The 4051-nt window shown below is 43.1% G+C and overlaps 1 protein-coding gene across 1 annotated transcript in view; it reads right to left on the minus strand.

Moving 5' to 3' along the window:
• TRMT11 (tRNA methyltransferase 11 homolog) overlaps nucleotides 1–4051 on the minus strand; it is a 48006-nt gene that overhangs the window by 1731 nt on the left and 42224 nt on the right. The window lies entirely within an intron of this gene.

Below are 4051 nucleotides of genomic sequence, written 5' to 3' on the forward strand. Positions count from 1 at the left end.
CCTGTCAAATATCTATATTATACATTAAAACACATCAACTTTGCTTGGGAATAAACTCGCTGGCTACTTTACACTAACCATAAATGCTAGACTGCCATTAAATTGATCATACTTGTCAGCAAGGCTTGAATTAGTAAAAGAAACCTCAAAAAAAAAAAAAAATAAGCCAAATAGTCCAGGAAAGTGTTTCTTCTGTATATACATATGAGGTTTGTGACTGTACTTTACTTTAAAACAAAGGAGCAAGTTATTCAGTTTATAATTATCAGTAGAGGGTTATCCTCCCCACTGCTTTGAAATTAGGGTTTCTCAAGTAGATTTTGTCACATAAATGCAAACAGTAAGATGAAAATAATTTAAGGCAACATTTACACTCAACAGAATAAAGTCTCCAAACCTTAGTCAATACCATATGGTGACCATGATGTAGTGGACATTTGTTTTTATTAATATTAAATACCGATAGTAATGTGGAACATTTTTCAACACCAGATAGTAACAAGGTTAAAATAGTTAAATTCAAAGGAGCTTCCCCAATTATGCAACTCTTTTAGATTCCAAGCCTACAAAGCAATCTGCACAATTGGAACTTTGTAATTGCAAGGAGTCCCATTGGCTTCAGAGTGCATGACACTTAGAAAAACTACAATGTGTAATTTAAAAGACTGAAACTAAGATTTGTAATACTGGTTTGTGTGTACGCATACAACTTCCCTAGTCTACTAGATACAATTAGATATATTCCTGTATACGTGCATATACACCTCTACCCCGATATAACGCTGTCCTCGGGAGCCAAAAAATCTTGCTGTGTTATAGGTGAAACCGCGTTATATCGAACTTGCTTTGATCTGCCGGAGTGCGCAGCCCCGCCCCCCCCCCCGAGTGCTGCTTTACCGCGTTATATCCGAATTCATGTTATATTGGGTCGCGTTATATCGGGGTAGAGGTGTAATTCTGTCTCTACCAGTAAATTCCATTAGCTCAAGCTACCAAAACCAAAGGTATCTAAGGAAATGTAATGTGTAAACACACTAATAGAACAACATTAAACTCCAGGTGCTAACAAGTCTATTTAAATACAGAGAAGGTAAAGAGAGAGGGTAGGAGAAAGATGACATGTGTAAATCCATAACAGATTTAAGGAAGTAGTCAACCCATTGATCAAACATTCTAATTATGGTTTGCTCTCTTCTTAAAGGAAAAAGTCAAACATTGAACTGTTCTGAATCCAATAATTTACCAATCAAAATGCACATAATTCTGTAGGGAAGGACTAGAATTGGAATGATCAAAATCAAATTCATTCCTGATTTCAGACTCAGATACTATTTAAAACCTATTTTAACATTTCCTTTGTTTTATTAAGACACTAAATAGGTAGGTTGGTGCATTTAGGTTGTCTATTTCATTTTTTCCTAGAACACCAGTGTGACCCTGTATAAAAAGAAAGATGACTATGTTTACACTAAGGCATCACCACTGTTGCACAACTGTGATAAATCTTATATAAAGTATACCTTGTAAAGTATAATTTAAAAAGATGTAATCTGTTGAACAATGTTATCCTATTTATATGCATGTATTATCATTGTATATGAAGGTTAAGAATCTTTGCTATGTGTTTGTATCTCAAACATGTTGTGTCCCTTGGTAACACCCAGAAGACAGATTTACATCAAGACGAGCCAGCCATGTGTTGATGGGCCATTAAGGAGAATCAGCTCTTCCAGTGGGCCCCTCCTGAGGATGCCTCAAAGACAGTATGAACAATGGAGGCCCAGTGACTCAACAGGACTTGTAGAGCATGTGACCCCGACTCCATGTTTGAGATAGGAACTTTCCATGCACATGGGGGTATAAACTGGAGACTGTGACAACTCCTGGCCTCTTTCCTGCTCCACATCTCTGGACTATGATTTCTAACAAAGGGAAGCTTTGAACAAAGGACCAAATACCCCCAATCTTTTGGAAGATCCAGAGAGACTTATTGCAAGCTAACAGATTTAACATCACTGCTATTATCCTGATCTACAAACTCTGAAATCAACTGTAATGCATAGGATTCATTTTAACCTTTTAGTAACTCTCTTCTCTTTTTTTATTAATAAATCTTTACTTAGTTTACTAAAGATTGGCAACCAATGCTGCAGCCAACTTTCTAACTGCAGAAAACTGAACACTCTTGCCCCGCCCTGCCCCTTCTCCGAGGCCCCACCCTGGCTCCGCCCCTTCTCTGAGGCTCTGCCCTCCACTCACTGCATCCCCGCTCCCTCCATCACTCGCTCACTTGCTCATTTTCACCAGGCTGGGGCATGGGTATGGAAGGGAGTACAGGCTCTCGGCTGGGGGGGTGGGCTTTGGGGTAGTGCCGGGGAAGAGGGGTTTGGGGTGCAGTGGAGCACTTTGCATTTGTCTTTGTTAAACTTCATCCTGTTTACCTCAGACCATTTCTCCAATTTGTCCAGATCAATTTGAATTATGACCCTGTCCTCCAAAGCAGTTGCAATCCCTCCCAGTTTGGTATCATCCGCAAACTTAATAAGCGTACTGTCTATGCCAATATCTAAGTCGTTAATGAAGATATTGAACAGAGCCGGTCCCAAAACAGACCCCTGCGGAACCCCACTTGTTATGCCTTTCCAGCAGGATTGGGAACCATTAATAACTATTCTCTGAGTACGGTTATCCAGCCAGTTATGCACCCACCTTATAGTAGCCCCATCTAAACTGTATTTGCCTAGTTTATCGATAAGAATATCATGCGAGACCGTATCAAATGCCTTACTAAAGTCTAGGTATACCACATCCACAGCTTCTCCCTTATCCACAAGACTCGTTATCCTATCAAAGAAAGCTATCAGATTGGTTTGACACGATTTGTTCTTTACAAATCCATGCTGGTTATTCCCTATCACCTTACCACCTTCCAAGTGTTTGCAGATGATTTCCTTAATTACTTGCTCCATTATCTTCCCTGGCACAGAAGTTAAACTAACTGGTCTGTAGTTTCCTGGGTTGTTTTTATTTCCCTTTTTGTAGATGGTCACTATATTTGCCCTTTTCCAGTCTTCTGGAATCTCTCCCGTCTCCCATGATTTTCCAAAGATAATAGCTAGAGGCTCAGATACCTCCTCTATTAGCTCCTTGAGTATTCTAGGATGTATTTCATCAGGCCCTGGTGACTTGCAGGCATCTAACTTTTCTACGTGATTTTTAACTTGTTCTTTTTTTATTTTATCTGCTAAACCTACCCCCTTCCCATTAGCATTCACTATGTTAGGCATTCCTTCAGACTTCTCGGTGAAGACCGAAACAAAGAAGTCATTAAGCATCTCTGCCATTTCCAAGTTTCCTGTTACTGTTTCTCCCTCTTCACTAAGCAGTGGGCCTACCCTGTCTTTGGTCTTCCTCTTGCTTCTAACGTATTGATAAAGGTTAAAGGATAGGGATAAGGGATGAAGGGTTTGGAGTGTAGGAGGGGGCTCTGGGCTGGGATTAAGAGTTTTACAGTGTGGGGGGGGCTCTGGGTGCGGGTATGGGCTCTGGGTGCGGGCTCCAGGGTGGGGCAAGGGGTTGGGTACGTGGGGGGGCTCAAGGCTGGGGCAGGTGGTTGGGGCACAGGAGGGGGCTCCGGGTGGCACTGACCACAGGCAGCGCCCAGGAAGTGGCGACATGTCCCTCCGACTTCTAGGCGGAGGAGTGGCCAGAGGTTTCCATCCGCTGCCCCCACCTGCAGGTGCCGCCCCCACAGCTCTCATTGGCCATGGTTCTCGGCCAATGAGAGCTGCGGGGCCAGCACTCAGGGTGATGCCTGCAGGTGAGGGCAGTGCGCAGAGCCCCCCTGGCCACCCCTCTGCCTAGGAGTCTGAGAGACATGCAGGCCACTTCCCAGGAGCCACACGGAGGCAGGCACAGAGCCTGCCTATCCCGCTGCAGCCAACTGGACTTTTAGCAGAAAACCAGAAAACCAAACGCCTGGCAACCCTAAATCTGGTATTTGGCGAGATCCTGAAGTACATATTGACCTGGGGTGAGTGTCTGGTTCACT

This window comes from Terrapene carolina, unplaced genomic scaffold, assembly GCF_002925995.2.
Source record: "Terrapene carolina triunguis isolate 2854851 unplaced genomic scaffold, T_m_triunguis-2.0 Scaffold85, whole genome shotgun sequence".
Classification (NCBI taxonomy): domain Eukaryota; kingdom Metazoa; phylum Chordata; order Testudines; family Emydidae; genus Terrapene; species Terrapene triunguis.